This window comes from Stenella coeruleoalba (assembly GCF_951394435.1).
Source record: "Stenella coeruleoalba genome assembly, chromosome: 13".
Lineage (NCBI taxonomy): Eukaryota > Metazoa > Chordata > Mammalia > Artiodactyla > Delphinidae > Stenella > Stenella coeruleoalba.
Window position 1 is genome coordinate 40,957,787 of NC_137159.1, and position 19,288 is coordinate 40,977,074.

The window sequence follows — 19,288 nt, forward strand, 5'->3', positions numbered from 1 at the left end:
TGTTCTAGAAGAGGCTAAGGTGTCACCTGCCGGACTCCAATAGACTAGGAATGGTGTATACTCGCTGCATACAGACTGACTGCCTCTCCACTGGCCAGCACACCTGGTCCAGGCATGGGAATTCATACTCTGCATGGCATAGCTCTGTTATCATTTTAACTCTAAATAAAGAGAGGATGCTTCGATCCCTAGTTGGGGAACTAAGATCCCACATGCCACGGAGTGCAGCCAAAATCTAAAAAAAAAAGCCTTAACTTTTATGGGGATTCCCCTGGCAGTCCGGTCCAGTGGTTAAGACTTCGCCTTCCAATGCAGGGGGTGTGGGTTTAATCCCTGGTCAGGGAACTAGATCCCACATGCATGCTGCAACCAAGAGTTCACACGCCACAACTAAGGAGCCCACCCGCCTGCAGCAACTAAGACCCGGCGCAACCGAATAAATATATTTTAGAAAAAGACTTTAAAAATGGTATACATCAAAGACAATCTTTGAAAAAAAAAAAAAGAGAGCATGCTACCATTCACCCATTAGAAAGACGTGCATGGAACTTGGGGTTAAATAATTTGAATTCACAACAAATCCTGCAAGCCTATTTTGCTCCTTAAAAAAACATTTTATGTAGGTACATGGCACAGGCCCACTGGAATGAATGGACTTCAAAATGGCCAATTATCCATTTTAGTCATTTTATCTTTAATACTTTGTTTAAATACTTTACCTTTGATACAAATCAAAGACTGCATAGACTAGTGTTTGTCATTAATGGCCACATATTGCTGTCAATTCTGGTTCATCTCCCTTGAATATACATAGATTGTATATATCTTATACTATTGTTAGGAAAATGCACCAATGCCCTTCCACATCTAGAAAGTTTTCAAACATTTACAATGGCCACAGATTTTACCCTAAGTCCCTGTCTTTTCTTTTCTTTTTCGTTTTCTTTTCTCTCTCTCCTTCTTTCTTTCTTTCTTCTTTCCTCCCTCCCTCCCTCCCTCTCTTCCTTCCTACCTTTTCTTTGTATTAACATAGGAATTGGAATTTGGCCCCCAAAAAGGGAAATATTCAGGTGTCTGGTCCATTTTCAGCCATGACCAAATTGTCCTCTTTAATACCTAAAATACTTCAAATGACCAGAGCCTTGTGAAGAAGCCATTTATGAACTGATGGATCTTAAAATTAGCAGAAATTTTCTGATAACACTATTACTCGATGCAATGATTTCTGTCCCAAAATGTATGCGTATTACCATTATAGACTTTATAACGCCCTTTTAGTGGGCAGTTCACCTGTTAGACTCCTGGCCCCAGCTGCTCAGAGGCTGGGAGAGCATTAGCAAGTTTCTTACCCTCTCTGAGGAACAGTTTGCTCATTTATAAAGAGGGAATAATAATATTTAATGTACTCACTCATTATGACTATGAAATAGGATGATGTACATCAAGGATGTGGGGTAGTTCCAGGCACAATGGAAACAGATCATGCAAGTTTGACTGACCGTGCAAGACAGACATTTTACTTCATTTTTGCCAAAAGATACGTGTCCACACATTTTGTAAGAATCAAATTAGATGCTATGAAACCTGATTTCCATCTGTGGATTTCCATCCATGATGACTGTGTAAGTTCAGGTAAGAGAACCACCTTCTTCTCCAATAAAATTAGGATAACTATCTTTAACTACTTTTCCAGTCCCTACTGACTCCCAGGAGATGTTACTAAAATTCAGAAATTAAGAGAATACTATGTTCCTTTTTTATTATTTGATTTTGTTTAGTAAAATTGTGTAGATTTAAGGTATACAACATCATGATTTGATATGCATATACACAGTGAACTGATGACTACAGTCAAGCTAATAAACATATTTTCTCCTCATATAGTTACCAGTTTTTGTGTGTGTGATGAGGGCACCTGAAATCCACTCTCGTAGCGTATTCACAGTGTTCAATACCTTATTTTAATTATAGTTATCATGCTGTACATTTAATACTATATTTTTTATTGCTTATCAGGACTCAGAGAACACAATTTATTTAAATACCTTCTATCACACTCTTTGTTTTTCCACAATTTCATCAGGAACATAGTTACAAGTTGATCATTTAGGCTGCTATTTCTTTGACTTAAAAAAAAAAGAAAGGCACAAAGTTTTCTAGTTCTAACTCACCTCCTAACTCACCTTCCCCATAATACAAATACATTTTTACCTAATTTATACAGAGAGAGAATGTATTCTTTCTGTGACAATATGCCTGCGTAAATAATAGCAAAATAGATCAATATTTCCTCAAATTCCACATCTGTTGCACAACACCAGGTATGTCTAAGTCATTGCCTTCCACCTGGAGATGAAATCAGTCATCTGTCTCAATGGAGTCAAATTTATGCCTCTATTTTTTCCTTCCTTTTAAACGCATGCTGTTTGTTTTACAGGATCTTATTACCGATGCTTCGTTGTTTTCACATTTTCTGCTTGTAAGAATGGTCCTAGTAAACATACAGTTCAGATGCATTACAACCTCAAAGATCTCATATCTCTAAAATGACTGACTACTTAAATCACTGAGGCATGATAGTCTAACTTATGTTACTCATTGTTTCATCTCTTCTTTACTGGAAAGAAATTGCTAATTTGTAATATTTATAATATACTTACCTAATTTGCTAAGTAAGTTTTCATTAAATTGCTTTCACCTTTCTTTGAGGCTTTGCCTACAAAAAGATGGGATTGGGAGACTGATCTAAATCAGCTATGCTACTAATTTACCTGAACTTGAATTTGTATTAACTCCTTACCATTGAATTGTTCAAGTTCAAACTTTTCCCAATAAAATTTATTTCTATAAGTAGACAAAGTCATAGGTTTGATCCTGGCAGAAATGAGGACTTATAGTTTTCTATTCAACAATTTTTAAAAGTAACAGAAAAGTTAAGAACCAAAACTGTAAGTCACTTCATTCATGTACAGCTTTATCTCAATCTCATTGTTTATACAACGTATTTGTATAATGATAAATAATTTGGGTCTTCATTGGGCTTCACCAACTCTCAAAACTTTGATTTCTCAGACCATGCTATCGAAAAATCTTCTGAACATACTCTTGAAAAGACCATATCTATCTATCTATCTATCTATCTATCTATATCTATATCTATCTATATCTATCTCTCTCTATATATCTCTCCACTTTTCTTTTTCCAGGTGACAGATGTTTTGTTTTGTTTTCCATTCTCTCAATCATTCTCTCATTCTACCAGTCTAATAATTTTGATCCATTTCCCTTGGTTTATTGTAATGACTCAGTCGTTTTTTGAGAAATGAGTCTTCAACAGAAGACTTTTTATCTCATGTATTGTATTGTGATTGACTTCCTTCATTTACACATCTGATCGACTCTTCTCTTCCATCCTTTAATTTTTGATAGGCTATGCATTATGACAGTAAGAGGGACCATCTATGATATGTCCATCAAGAACCAAGGAGCTAGTACACGTAGGGATGTCCTCTGCAGATTTATGGGGAAAGGTAGATGGTGGCTCATCCCCTGCCAGAAGAGTGGACAGAACTCTGCCTCACTCAGTGGATTCTAGAAGTGCTTTGGGATGACCCAGGAGCAGGAGAACGGGCGTCAGTCTATACTCATTGCATTCATACATTTTTCTTTCAGACAGCTCATATAATGTTTGCAGACGCTTTAATCAAAAAGAATTGACCTTTACAGATTTCATATTCCCTCCAAGCCCCAAGCTCTATTCTACAGTTGTGGAAATTTCCTAAAAGCATCAAAGTGCTGAACAACAGAACCTAAGCAAAACCTCAAATTTCCCTATTGCTCCACAACTTCTGTCTTTCTAGACTCTGCTGAAACCCTGCAGCAATAAACTTTTACAGTCCATCAGTCCCCATTTCTAAATATGAAAAAGGCCAGAGAAGTCTGTCCTGTTTTGAAGTCTCAGCCTCCCAGGTCATGAAACTGTCCTTCTCCTTATTGTAAGTAGATTTATGCTTTACTCAATTCCATATCCAACAATTCATCTCATAGTCAAGGTACACCATGAGGTATAATACTTTAAATGCATTTATGTGAATGTATGGCATTTTCTTTCTTACCCTCCCACAAGAGCATATATAGAAGAGGACTGTTGTCATTACTTATGTTTATTCCTCCTGCCTACATCCAGAGAATTTCCCAACTAGTGCAGTTGAAGTCTATACAACCTAGCAAACTTGCTACATATTACCTTCATCCCAGTCAATTCCTCTTTCATTGCAGGCACCAGTGCATTGACACTGACACATTGATGTTCTCCTTGTGAGAATTAGCCTATCACATTCATTTACATCCACTTAATTGCTGCTGCTATTGTTTAGTCTGTTAACCTCCAGCTAGGGTGCAATTCACGTGAACGCTGGGGAAGCACAACCATTCGATTAGTTCTGCAAAGTAGATTAAAATCTTCTGACTAATTGGAGACTGTCCATACTGCTGCCTTCCCCCCAGTTCTAGGTTGAACAAATGTCATGTCTTCAAAGGAGGGCTCTTAGCTGGAATACAGAAGGCTTGACCGGACCCAACAGCATTTTTAGAGCATGTCTGTGTACAGGGCACTGTGCCGGGCACTATGCCAGCAATTGTCACCAATCTGGTCTCTGCCTGCAACGTGCAACTAGTCTTTTGATTGGCAGTTCGCCTTCTTCCATTTCATAAGGAGCACACGCACACTGGAGAAACTCCAACTTGGTATGTGGCTAAAGCATTGGTATCTCAAATTGGTAGGAATTTTCATTTTGAAACACAGGCACCGAAGAAAATCTATATGAAACAGTTTGTCTAGTTTGGGAGAAAATGAGGATTAAGAGTATAATAGATTGACATATATACACTAATATGTACAAAATAGATAACTAATAAGAACCTGCTGTATAATTTAAAAAATAATCATAATAAACTGTAACATAAAGGTAGGAAGAAAAGAAGAATATGAGAGTCTCGCTGGATCCAAAGCATAAGGCCACGTTTAACACAGCTAATTTATTCAGAGCCTATCTCTGATGTGATGGCAAGCATGCTTTGGTAACTAAGCAGGTGCATGGTTGTAGGCAACGAAGTCCCAACGCTTCCCCTGGTAACATGTTATCACCGTGTATACATTAAGCTGAGGTGTTTTAAGATGTTTAATTACATTTTATCTAAAGAAGATAGAAAGATTACCTAACCACTCCAGGAATTCTAAGAAATCACAGTAGGTCAAATTTCTTCATTTAATCTAAAATGTCTGTCCCAATTTGGTTTCAGTCTACCTCTGCAGCATATATGCTCAAAAATCCGGGCACTAAAAACTAGTAACCCTTCCTCAAATGTATCAGATTTTCTTATGGCCTGATGTCTTTATGTTGTTCCGGGTTATCTGAGGTTCGTTATAAAAATTCTAAACGCATATAGGAAGAAGTTCTTACATTGACCGGAAGAGTCAACATAAGGAATGACCTAGAAACACACCAGGTGCTTTACAGAAATTAAATCTCTGAATCACCCCAACAGACATGCAGAAAGCTGTCATACCTGTTTACTGGCAGACTGAGGCTCTGAAAGGTTGAGTGACCTATGAGAGGTGACACAGTCATGAACAAAGCATTGAACCGAAATCCGGTTCTGTGTGACTCCAAACTTAACTTTTTCTGACTACATCAGGGAGGTGTTCTGTAAGAAGAGGGAAATCTTGCATTGCAACTTGAAGAAGGTGTTAAGTGCACACAAGGCAGACAAGAAGGAAGTCAACATTTGTAGAGAGGAAACCTTCCTGTCTCACCAGATGTAGGTGGTGGGTCACAAGAGCACTGGGCAGTTGACAGAGGAAGATGAGGGAAAATAGTGATAGAAATTGCTCAGATCACGTGACCTCTCTGAGGGCAAATCAAAAACTGGTACCCACGCACCAGCTGGAGAATTTCAAGCAGTCTGCGGAGAGGATAAAGGAGACACTGAGACTGACTAGGGATCCAGGGATTCTAGGACTTAATGACCATACTGCTGACTCTCTCCTCTGAAGATGCCAAAGAGGAAAGCATTTCATTACACTGTCTCTACAGGCGGCAGAAGTGGTAATTACACAGCAGATCATAAAGTAGACACCTTAGGACAAAAGGATCTGGCTGATTCATCAGTGTTTTGTCCCTCTGACCTCTGTTTTACCTTTACTTTGTACATGAAGGAGAATGAAGGAGATAAGCAAGAGCGAGAAGGACACACCTTTTTGGAAGAAAGTCACAAAGCAAGGATTACCCCTAACATTTGAAGTGTCGGGAGGAAGACCACAAGGCCCATATACTATATATGAAAATATTTTAACATTACAAAGCAATCTAGTAAACTGTTGACAAAAATAGGTTCTATCCTCCTATCTTGATTAATATACTGTAATAACAATGAAGAAGTCCAGCTGTCAATTTAGAATCTTCGGGCTTCTTGGAGTTCTGTGCTGGAATTGACAGAAGAGGGAAAACTTATACCAGCCCCTGACCCGCCTCCTTCTCTCCCCATCCCTGCACGGGGAGGGTGTTCATGTGTGTGTGGACACGTCTTCCTACATTTCCATGCTCAGGGCATACCCAGCTCTCAGGGGTGCAAAGGCCACAGGTAAGGTCAACTTCTAAGAGAATGGACTAAGGGAAAAGGCCTGCACAGGACGTAGAAGTGGACTTGGGGCCATTTGGGCAGGAATTTAGGGGTCTGGTATATTCAGAGCTTGGCCTAGAAGGGGGCAGGTGTTCAGGATCTGGTTGGGAAAGTCCTTTGGTACTTTGGATACTTGACCCCTTAAGGAGGAGGAACAAAGTGGGCTCAGTAAAGCACGGGACACAAGGCAGGGGCAGCTTTTGCCTGGGTCTGAAAACAGTATTGCACAAAGAAGTAAAAAGAATACCTTCCTACAACCCGTATGTACTGTTTTGGCACCAAAGCTTCTCGTTGGTGCTTCACTAGCCTGGCACAGTCTCAGGTGGCCCCAGTCATGTCACAGCACATGGCAGCCCTGCATTAGGCATAGTCTTCAATAAGAGTCCTTGAAAAGTTGTTATGAGTTTTAATGTTAATCTTTTTAAATTTCAAGCAGCTCAAAATCTTTCAAACTCTCATGCAGCAGTCCACATTATCCATACCTACCAGCTCATACACAAAGATTCAAATTGCCATAAAACAATGGAAAAATTTTGAGACGCCCCTTAGTTTCTCCATTGACAACACACACACACACACACACACACACACACACACACACACAGTTTAACTAGCTATTCAATACTGTCCTACGTAAAGGCTGAAATTCACCAGAAAATTGAACCTAAGAAGCCTTAGCTTCTGCCTTAGCTTACTGGCCTGGCCACACAGTTCACTCAACCAGAAAACTCTCAATCAGTTCAAAATGGAGAGCTTTCCTCTACAAACTCACTCTACAAATTGTGTTAGGCTCCACATCACATCTACCCTCCTGCAGCCCTAGTGGACAGAACAAGTTTCTCTGAGAGGATCATTTCTGTTAACCAAACTTTAAGTTCTTTTCCCAGATCCCTAACATGATTTGACTGAATTTCTTGAAGCTTCTGTGTGTAAAGGTTGCAGAATGTCAATTCTCTAGCGATGGGATTTGGAAAAGGGACCGAAACCCAGAGCCTTTATTCAGAGTATGTGAGGAACCACCTTTATTACTAAGTATTCCATACAATGATATTATAGCTATTTGCCATGTTCCTTTTATCCAAGGGTTTGACACAATTTCTCACCATTCTGAGACCTGCTCCAAAAATTATATCAATGATAATCAATAATATTTATTGAGAGCCTATGACGTTCCAGACATTGCGCTTGGTATTTTTCATAATAAGTTCTCTTCTAACCTTATGCCAACCTTACGAAATGGTTATGGTTATTATTTTTTACTATTATCATTGTTCCTGTTATTGTTATTATTGATATTATTATTTTTACACCTTTATTGGAACATTACTGATATTATCATTATAAAGATGAGAAAACTGAGGCTTGGAGAAGCTAAGTAAGTTGTCTAAAGTCACATAGCTAATAAGTGGCAGGACCCTGCGTCAAAACCAGACGTTATAACAGATTGCAGAGGCTTTCTATTTCATGACACAAATACCCAACTGCATTTGTAAAGCAAATTTCTAGGAGACACAAAGACAGGCAAACATTCTTCTACCTCTTCAGTCCTTAACCTGGAAAGAAATTAAAGGAGACAGTACCAAAGTGGAGTAACAAGAACCATATAATTTCCCGTCCCACCTGAAACAACTAAAAATAGAGAAGAATTTACATATATATATTTGTAAAATATATGTATTTTACATATATTTGTATTTTCCACAAAATATGTATAAATATATGTAAATTTATGTATATATATGTAAATTCTTCTTTATTTTAAAATATATATATATGCAGTTTTTAAGACATTAGACATTAAGTATCTAAAGTGAGTGATATCTGAGAGATAGAAAATCAATGAGATAAGTCCTAAGATTGCCTCAACTTACTGCCTTGCGAGAGTTCGTGGGCTATGGTACCGAGGAGAAACCATTTTACTCCTAGATATTTACTCAAGAAAAATAAAAGTGGATGTCCATACAAAGAGTTGCACGTGATGTTTAGAGCAACAGCTGTATTTGTAACAGCTAAAAACTAGAAACAACACAGATGGGTAAGTACAATGTGGTATAGCTATACAATGGAATAGTACTCAGTAAAGAAAAAAAAAGAATACTTTTTCGGCTCTTTTTAGACAAAAAGAGAGCATACTATATGGTTTCAATTTATATAAAATTCTAGAAAATGCAAATGAACCTAAAGGGACAGAAAGCAGATCTGTGGTTGCTTGAGTGCAGGAAAGAAGGATTACCAAGTGACACAAGGAACTTTGGGGGATGAGGGATATATTCACTACCTTGACTATGGTGGCGGTTTCATAGGTGCATATATTATGTCAAAACTTATCAAATTTTACACTTGAAATATGTGCAGTTTATTTTATGTCAAGTGTGCCTCAATAAAGCTGTTTAAGAATAGTTTAACAAGATGAAAGGTTTCTATCTTGTTTATATATTCCTTTTGGTTTCTTATCACTGAATACAAGCTTCATAAGAGCAGAGATATAGTTTATTTTGCTCATTTTGGATCTCTGGGATTAGGTGTTCCAATGATTACTTCTGAGTAACAATTATCCCAAAATACAGTGGCATAAAATGGCCATATGTCATGCTCATGGGATTCTTTGCATCAGGAATTAGGGCAGAGTTGGGATGGTACCTCTCTGCTCCATGGTGTTTGGGGTCCCAACAAAATTGCTGGGAACTGAAAGCATCAGGGCTCCTTTTAATCACCATGTAGTCAGTCATGTGGTCTCTCCTACGTGGAGGCTCCAGGGGAGCCAGACTCCTTCCCTGTCACGTCTGGGCTCTCAAGATCTGGCTCCCAAAAGAGAGATACAGGAAGAAGCTGTGTCACCTTTTAGTGACCTAGCTCCAGAAGTCCCAAAGGATCTCTGTCATCACATTATTTTTAGTTAAAGCAGTTATCAAGACCTGCCCAGGTTTAAGGTAAGAGAACATAGACCCCACCTCTCAGTGGGGGAACTCGCAACATATTTGCCAACATTTTAAGAAGAGCATGTGGGAAGGCATATATATTGGTTCAGCCACCTTTGAACAATTCAGTATGCTACACGCTGTTTGTATCATAAAATGAATATATGAACAGGAGTTAGTCATTTCAACTTGGTTTGCAGTCTTACGTGCTACATAAAATTAAATTCAGGCATCCATTCCATAGACAGTTGGAATGCATCTTTTTATATAATGTGGATTCAGAGAAAAATGTTATAACCTACACCTTGGATGGAAAAGCTTATATTTTAATAAGATAAATATATGAGAAAAGATAAAGAGAAAAACATAGGTAATGGCAACTTGTCATAGAAGGTTTAAAACATAGGGGAAGGTATTTAATACTATCAGGGCTTTGAGAGGGCAAGGACTACTACCAGCTGAAGAAGCCAGTAACTGCTGCATGAAATGTGTGCTACCAGTACTAGAACTTGAAAGATTACTAAGCAGAAGATGCTGGAAGACAGGTGTTGAAAGTAAGGAAGTCAGCAGAAGAGTTTGGTGAAGAAGCTCTCCAAGCCCAGCACATTATCTGAAACCAAGAACCCTGTGGAGCAACAGATTCTACACCCCACTTCCAAGATGTTTTAATTTATTAAATGCTCTCCCCCGCCAGAAAATCTGGATGATCAATCAGATTTTAGAACTACTGAGCCATAGGGTTTACATAGATGGGAGTAAAGATATCTATACAAAAAGGTTGGGCCCTCGGGCTTCCCTGGTGGCGCAGTGGTTGAGAAGCTGCCTGCCAATGCAGGGGACACGGGTTCGGGCCCTGGTCTGGGAGGATCCCACATGCCGCGGAGCAACTGGGCCCATGAGCCAAAACTACTGAGCCTGCGCGTCTGGAGCCTGTGCTCCGCAACGGAAGAGGCCGCGATAGTGAGAGGCCCGCGCACCGCGATGAAGAGTGGCCCCCGCTTGCCACAACTGGAGAAAGCCCTCGCACAGAAACGAAGACCCAACACAGCCATAAATAAATAATTAATTAAAAAAAAAAAAAAAAAGGTTGGGCCCAAATTATAGAAGACTTGGGATATGAGTCAGTTGGTCTGCAATAGGTGCCAATGATTATTTCACCTATATTAATTTATCACAGGACCACGCTTTCAGCTAAATCTAACCTTGCACAGGGTTGACAAATCAGATTATAAATTAGCAAATGAAAAATGATAAACAATAGTAGCATTACATACGTGAGGATACTTAGACAAGCCTACAGTGTGACTTTAAATTTTAGTGTTTTAAACATGCAATTTTAGAGCCAGGAGAAAGCTTAGCAGTCTTTTAAGTCATTTTCTTAAGGTCACAGACCTATTTATTTCTTCCCTAAAAGTATGTATGAAGTTTACTGATAGGCACCCTTATATTCTATGTGGAGGAGACAGTGAAAGCTGGTTTCACAGGGATAGTTTTATTGGAGAAATACTTTGTGATATGGAATGAAAGGTGCCTTAGACACATAAGATGTTATGCCTATCATACTGCTGTCATATTATTTATAAAGCAGAGGCTTTTTGTATCACTTTAAAAAAAATAAATTTACTTATTCGTTTATTTATATTTGGCTGCGTTGGGTCTTCGTTGCTGTGCGTGGGCTTTCTCTAATTGCAGCGAGCAGGGGCTACTCTTTGTTGTGGTGCACCGGCTCTAAGCACGCGGGCTTCAGTAGTTGCAGCACATGGGCTCAGTAGCTGTGGCTCGCGGGCTCTAGAGTGCAGGCTCAGTAGTTGTGGCACACGGGCTTAGTTGCTCTGTGGCATGTGGGATCTTCCCAGACCAGGGCTTGAACCCAAATCCCCTGCATTAGCAGGCGGATTCTCAACCACTGTGCCACCAGGGAAGCCCTTGTATCACTTTTGTGCACTGGTAGATTTTGGCAGTTCTGTGGTTTCCTTTGGTACATGATTTATTGTGTCAACTAATCCTGAAAAAAAAAATCTGCAGTAAATAAGTGGATAAGTTGACATTGGTCCAGCAAGACAGTTTGGTATGAAATTTAAGTTCATTTGCACAAAATGACAGCAATAGGAGAAATGCATTCATTGTTTGCCAGTTTTGAATAGCTAAGTCTGTTCTTTACCAAAATTTCTAATTTCTAATTGGGATTCTAGGTAATATTTCTCTCTCTCTCTTTCTCTCTGAATGGCATCTGTGGGTCTCTTTTGATAATGAATACGCCAAGGGACCCAGAGTTAAGTCTAGGCCTCATAACTAGGAACATTTCCATCAAAGATGGTTTGTTAATAATAAAGTAAGGAAGGAAAAAAGCTATTTGCTTCTTTTGTGTCTCTGACCCTCCCTTGGTCCTGCCAGGCCTGCCTCAGCATCAGCAGAGTTCAGTGGTAATTAAAGCAACAGTGTTGTGAAAAAAGTGTGAATTACTTTTACGGGAAGACTTGGATGTTGTTAGTGACTGACAAAGCACAGCAGGGGGCTCTGCTGGATATTAAAGAGTGATGGTAGTCCCTGGGTTGTAAGGTGGCTTTTCAGCACAATACAAAATTGTGACTTTTCACAAGTTGATATCTCTGGAACCATTCAAGTTATCAGCTTAAAATTTAGAATTTTTTTCCTTTGGCAAGGTTGTGGAGCAAAACTCTGTCACATTTCATGAAATATGGTATGGTGGTTGGAATGATGGAGAGCTAAAGTATATTTTCTTTCTTTTCTTCTGCAGGATTTTTGACTTTATTATGGAATTATTTCAACCTTGAAGATTGTTGAAAATAGTGAGGAAAAAGCTATAAAGGATCATATGTTCAACCCTCTCTTGGCAAGTTATTTTAATGTCAACTACCTAGGCTTTCTGTTTCTGTCATTTTCAAAGAAAAAGGAAGTACAAACCAGCACTCTGTTGACAATGCCAAGGAATGCCAACTCTGCACTCTCAACGCTGGGGTATAAATATCCACATGGATGGTGAGCTCATGTGAGCAGAGCCAGCCAGGAAAAGTTCTGATTTGCGCTTTATCGCTGCAAATCATGTTAAGCCACCTCCCACACAGGTATGCTATAATGTTGATTCTGTTCCTTATCCAGTGAGAAAAAATGTCCTTAGCCAAATCCAATAAACCACCTTCTGCAGACGTGAAGCAGAAGCATAAAATAGCTATTAATCACTTGCTATTTTATAAACTAACAGACACTACCGGTGTTCCTGAATCAGGTTCCTAGAGCACACACGGATTCTATGTTACAGCATACACCAACAGACTGGGGCAGCCTGCCTTGGTACAAGAAAGGATAAAAATGCAACTGGAGGGCAGTGGGAAGTATGTATGTAATGTGAGCCTGGATTAGTGTTAGATTTCTAATGTAAATAAGAAATATACCAGAGAAATATAATATACTGGAGAACACGTATGTTCTCTATTGTTGATCACTTTTTTTCCTTAAGTGAATGGACTGAGATGATAAGTGAAATTCCTGCCATTGGCATATTTTCAGTAACCCTGGAAACATCTAATAGCAGTGGGACACCTTGTGGATCAATGACACAGCAGAGAAGAAAGCAGTATTGTATAGTGGAGGACAACACAGACATTGAAGACCTGATGTCCTCATAGACTGTGCAACCACAACTTCCTCATGTGTAAAAGGGGTGTAATAACCAAAAAACACCTTACTTTGAAGATTGAGTTAATATTTAAAAATTGTTGAGCAAAACGCCATAGACATGATCTGATAAAAGCTGTTACTATCATCAGCATCTTCATCATCATCAGCATCATCAAACTCAGTGCTATTATGCAGCAAGGTGAGTCTGGGAATTCACTTTGCTTTTAGATATACTGATTTTGTTTGATTTACCAAGCAGTGGGGTAGTACTTTTAAAGCAGTGCAAGGTTACAAAAATGGCATTTAGGGGATGAGACTGTGACATGCCAAACAATAGACTGTTTAAATAGACAACAATGATATAAACAGAATAAGTGGGGTGCTCCAAATGACATTCTTTCACCCCACTAGTGCAAAGTTTAATTAGTATGTAAATAGCATACTCATTTACAATTGACATAATGCCACCTCTTTTTCATGCCAAGCTGTCAGGGCCTATGAAACTGCAAAATTCCTGACACTAAACATTTGTTGTAAACTGATCCTTTCAAAAGTAACTTAGCTAAAGCAGAAAAGGCAGGAAAGGTGATAATTGTGTTTTTTTAAGCCATTTCTCCTTTCTTTCTTTCAGAAAAAAGGGTCCAAACTGCTTTTGGGGAGAAATTCACCACATTCTATTGGGCTGAGGGTAAATTCAGAAAAAAAAAAAAAATTAAAAAAAAAAAACATATGAACCACCAACCCCAGAGTGATGAAAAGCAAAATGGGTAAGGAAAAAAATACCCTCAATTGACACAGCTATTTTCATCACATCAAATCAGCCATCTGTTCTTGACATAGTTTATTATCATTAGGAAGATTTTCTCAATTCAGACATGGTGATGAGGAAAGATGAAGAATTAACCAGATAAATAGCCAATTTGGAAAATTCAGGCTGAGACCCTTTTCCTCAATTTCCAGCCCCTCTTTTCTCCCTGCTCCATCATCACACTCCAATTATTCCAAGAAAAGCTTCAATGACATGATTAGACATGTTTATGGTATTGTTTTTCTCCCACTTGCATAGGCATAACAAACTAAACACACTAGGTAACAAATGATTCAGAGGTGATCGACATTGTACAAAAAAATAATAATTTTCCATTGTTAAAAAGGGCTGCGTAAACTTAGAATGACTCGTGGCTACAGTTAAGGGGGAGGGAATTAAATACTCTGAACTGAAGTATAAAAATGCTGATGTTTTCGTCCTGAAATTTATTCATTAGAAATCCATCAATTTACCTTGGGATAAGAGTGTGTAGAGGAGAAAATGTTCTTTGAAATCATCACAAGGTAATTCCAACAGCTCCGTGTGGGATAATCTGGAAGGAATAAGTAAACATTGGACTCTCATAATAAGAAGAAAATGTTTAAATCGTATGTTTAATATTGACTTCATAAAGTGAGGTTGGAAATCCACAAAAGTTAAAAGCTCATAAATTTAGGAAAAAATAAAAGAAAACACTTGACAAATTTCAACACAACTACTCAGAAAAATTAGTCGAGCTGGTTATTTTATCTACATAATGTCAAAAAACAAGTTTGATTCTCCTTAAATAGTTCACAAAATCATCATGTTAGAATTATACGACCTAACCCACAGATTTGGATTATAATTAAAATCATATCTTTTTGACTGAAAATTTTAAAATATTAACAGCAGTAACTATTGAAGTTCCACCATGCAAACTCCTTCATAAAGATACTTCTATCCTAACACCCAGGTTATTTTGTGTGTATATATCCTTTCTTTGATAACATTCTTGTGATCTTTTATTCTTATCTTTATACTTGTTACTAATTGTCAAACGTGTTATAACTCCTCATTCTTCATAACCTACTAGTCATCAATGTTGCTAGACTTTTCTTTAATGACACACTCTTTTCTTGATTTTTGTCTATGTCATACAATCCTGACTTTCCTCATAACTCTTAGAACGCTCTTGCTTTTTTTTTTTTTTCTCCAATAAAGCTAAGAATGGACATAATCATTCTACCACAGCATTCATCAATTCAACAAATGTCTGCTAAGAAACTACTATAAGCCAGGTGCTGTGCCAGGTGCTAGGGACACAATAGTGAGCCAAACAGATGTGGTCCTTGCCCTTATGGAACTTAACTTTCTACACCAGAGGTCAGCAAACTAAAGCCCTCAGGCCAAATCCAGCCAGCCACCTATTTTTGTAATAGATTTTTACTGGAACACAGTCATGCCAATTTATTTGCCTATTGTCTGTGTCGCTTTTGGTCTATGAGGCACAGTTAAGTAGTTGCAACAGAGAACTTTGGCCCACAAAGCTTAAGATATCTACTCTCTGGTTCTTTACAAAAAAAGTTGGCTGACCCTGGTAGACTCCAGATCCATCTTCAACTGTTCTAGCTCTGCATACTTTCTCTCAGAGAGTGTATTTTTCATTACTTATGGTTTCAATTCCTTCTTCTATAGAAATGACTCCATAACCTCTATTTACAGTCATGACCTCTCTTTTGAACTTCAATCATAGATTTCTAACTGCCTACTCAGCATCCCCACCTACCCACCCACCAAAAGAATAAATCACCATTACTTCAAGGTAGCTAAGACTGACTTCATTTTTTCCCTAAAGCCAACTCTTTACTACATCAGGCACTCAATCACTAGGATTTGAAAATTTGGTGTCTTTATTTCCTTCCAACATCCAAGTAGCAAAAAATAAGAAAAAAACAAACTCACATGTTCTTTACGTCTGTCAAATAGTTTTTGTTTCTATTGCCATCACCCCTATAGGCTTAAACCCCCAAACCTCATCCTTAGAATAATGTCATCACCAGTCTCCCTGTGGTCAGTCTCTTATGTCTCCAGTGATCTATCGGTCAGTGATCTATCTATACACCACTTTGTATATCACAGTCCTCCTCAGTAGCTCCCCATTACCAAGAGCAGGGTTGTCAAACTGTGGCTGAGACTGTCCCATGTGAGGATGCTGCAAAATGACTTCAAGGGGCCCACAAGTCCCATTGGACACACTGAGAGTTTTCTGATGCTGAGTGTCCCGAGTAGATGCACCACTATCTCTTTTTTTCAAAGGTACATAGATGTTTTTCTGATAATTAAAATACAAATTCGCTTCTTAAAATTACATTTCATCGTAACTTTTTCCCACTCTCTATTTTCCCCAGCAATTGATTCTAAAGGTGCAGCTACTTGTTTTCTGTATTTCATAATGAAAGGGTCCTCACTGGCCATTTAAATACCTACTCTATCTTCAGAGAGGGTCTATTATCAATTCACAGTGGAACTATGGGAGGCTAGGACCTCAGCTGTTGGAGGGAAAAGTGAAAGGGTACAATAGCCTAAATGCAACTCTCTTCCTTTCCTCTCTCCTTGGATAAGAACTACAGACTTAGAGGACTTTGTGGGGTACAGAAAGGCCTTGGGGGGAAAAAAAGGCTGCTCAGGTCTAACTCAGTTCTAGACTTGAAAAGAAAGGAAAACATGTATCCTGATGTTTCTACACTTTCCAGCTCTGGTGATCAGAGAGGGTAAGCAGATCAGGATTCAGGACAGAAGCTTCAATGAATGATATGTATTTGGCAGCGTTGTCCTCTCAGTCATACTTTTTAGAAACCTAAAAAAGGTGGTGGAAAAGAGAACATGTGTACAGATGTAACGCAGGGGCCTCTAAGTTCACATTTTTAGCCTTGCGGGATCAATTGCTTTCAGCTTAGCCCTTGTGCCAGGTCCCAGCTTTCTCTCCCACCACCTCCCTATGATCTGTCTGATACGTGGTGGTGATTCTCCTCTCTGCCTGGCATGTTATGTCACTGTATCTCTGGCACCCAGTGCAGTGCTATCAACCAGCAAGCAGAGAGAAGCACAAAATTGTTTGTGTTGCCAATACCCCCTGGCTGCAGAGTAATCCTAAAGCTCTACCTTTTGTTCATGTGTTGATTAGTTTGTTATGGTAAACACTCAGGCTGATTTACAGAAACCATATCTCAGAATTCTCTCTAGCATCACAGAACTTAGAGGGAGGTAGAATGGGAAAGTGGGACAAGATTTGGGGGAAGAATTATATCTATCAGGTGTGAAACTTTGAGTTAGTTGATTTCTCAGAAATTCAGTCCCCTCTGTGGTAACTTGGAATAACCACTGTGACCTCATTTTAGTTATAATGACTACAGGAAATTAAGTATGTAAGGGTCCAGCGTGGTACTGATACATAGCTGGCACCCAACAGGCGTTTCAAGAAGAGGGAGGGATAGATGGGGATTTGGGACTAAAACAAGGCCCTTTATCCATATTCCACCTGCTTTAGTGTAGGTCTGAATTATGGTTAGCCTAGGATTACATTCCAAGGATATCTGCAGGGGCAAGTTGCTCTGATCCAGTCAAAGGGAATTCTTGGATCTGAGAGTGATTAACCAGGAGTGAATTAATATTTATTGAGCTCCTAGGGCTCATCAGCCAGTCTAGCAGGTCTTTTATGTATGTTTTATTTCATACTCACAACTAGTCTCTGATATAGATAGGATTATTTCTCCTGTTTATGACCTTAAGAAAAATAAGGCCAGAGAGGTTCAGTAAATTCCTTGTATCCACTCAGTTATTAAACAGCAGAGGACTTGCAATCAGGTCTAGGTGATTCTAGAGCACTTCTGCTCCTTCTAAATCACCAACCTATCTCTCCTATAGACTCTTTATGAAGTCACCCTTATCAATGTTCATGGCCACTGTTCAACTTCCTTGTATATCATCATCCCTTTCTACATCCAACAGATTATTTCATTTCATGAATAGAAAAGGCAGCAAGTGTTTACAACACTCAAGTCTATATATTTGAAATAATAATTATTGAAATGTCTGAAAAAAGCAGGACCACCCTGAGAATAAGTGCAATCACTCCCTGTGAGACAGGGAGTTGGTCATCACCTAACTACCCAGAATTAATCCAACTTGGCTCTGATGGAAGCCACAACCACTTATGGCTGGCATGATGCCTTTCATCTGGGTCTTTGATCTGTCTGAAAGATAACTTTGATTTCTGGAAAGTCTAATTTCCTGTCCTCACTTGCTGCAGCAGGAAGTTGGTAGAAACTGTTTACATCCAAGACTTGCAGGGTACAGCTCTCAGAACCTGGTTCATATATAAGTAAATAGTAAGTAAAATAAGGATAAAATGATGACATTCTTCAAGAAACAGCCTTAGGTCCTTGAAAATGATTATTTCTGTTTGCCTGCAACTGTAAAAATGAGTTTCAGGCAATAGATTTTCTTTTATATAGTAAATGATAAATGACCATTTAAACATTGACTCATCCACCAACAAAGATATAAAAAAACATAAAAACTTACTGCGCTAACAGGGAATGTGAAGACTGAAGTCACCTGATTTTTCAACCCGGTGATTACACCATGGGGACATTCATTTGTCTTTACTTCAACTCTGGAATTGCATAAAATATATTCTGCCAGCCAAGAAAATCAAGCCCTTTAGCTCCTACACATTATATATTTTTTCCTGACCCTGTATATATGTTTTTCATCCAAGTTAGTATATCCTCTTAGACTTTGAAAACTGTGATGTCGAGTCAACTATCCATTCTAGCACCCGAGAAAAGTGGGAATATCCTTCTTTGAATACTTACTTTGCCAAAAGAGCATGCAAAAATGTTATTCACTTGTTAAGGGTCAGAGCCTGGGCTGGGAAATTGCCTTCCATACTGAGATCAAATCAGAAGAACCAAAGCAAAGAAAAAAAGAGATACAATTTCAGCAAGGGAAATTTTTTTCTGTAAGCACTTATTATTTTTACTCTTTTCAAAAAATAATATCACAAAAATAAATATCTTCACAAAAATAAATATCCCATGTTCACTTTCCACGTAACCTCAACAACACTAGCAATATAATGTCTTACAGTTAAAATGTTTAAACGAGAGAAAAGGAAAGAGAGTAGAAACAGGAGGAGAGAATGTAAATAATTTTTCTGGCATCAAGGGAAGAGGGGAGCCTGACCTTGAAATTTTCA

At 38.6% G+C, this 19,288-nt stretch overlaps 1 long non-coding RNA gene across 6 annotated transcripts in view; it reads right to left on the reverse strand.

The window, feature by feature from the left end:
• LOC307196374 overlaps nt 1-19,288 on the reverse strand; it is a 606,711-nt gene that overhangs the window by 43,201 nt on the left and 544,222 nt on the right. For 4 of the 6 annotated variants that reach the window (XR_013831119.1, XR_013831120.1, XR_013831121.1 and 1 more), the window contains 3 exons: nt 18,906-18,980; nt 18,613-18,703; nt 14,520-14,599 (listed from right to left, as the gene is read on the reverse strand). This is a non-coding gene — a long non-coding RNA (uncharacterized lncRNA). The remainder of the gene's footprint in view (nt 1-14,519; nt 14,600-18,612; nt 18,704-18,905; nt 18,981-19,288) is intronic. The other 2 variants (XR_013831118.1, XR_013831117.1) reach the window with 2 other exon arrangements.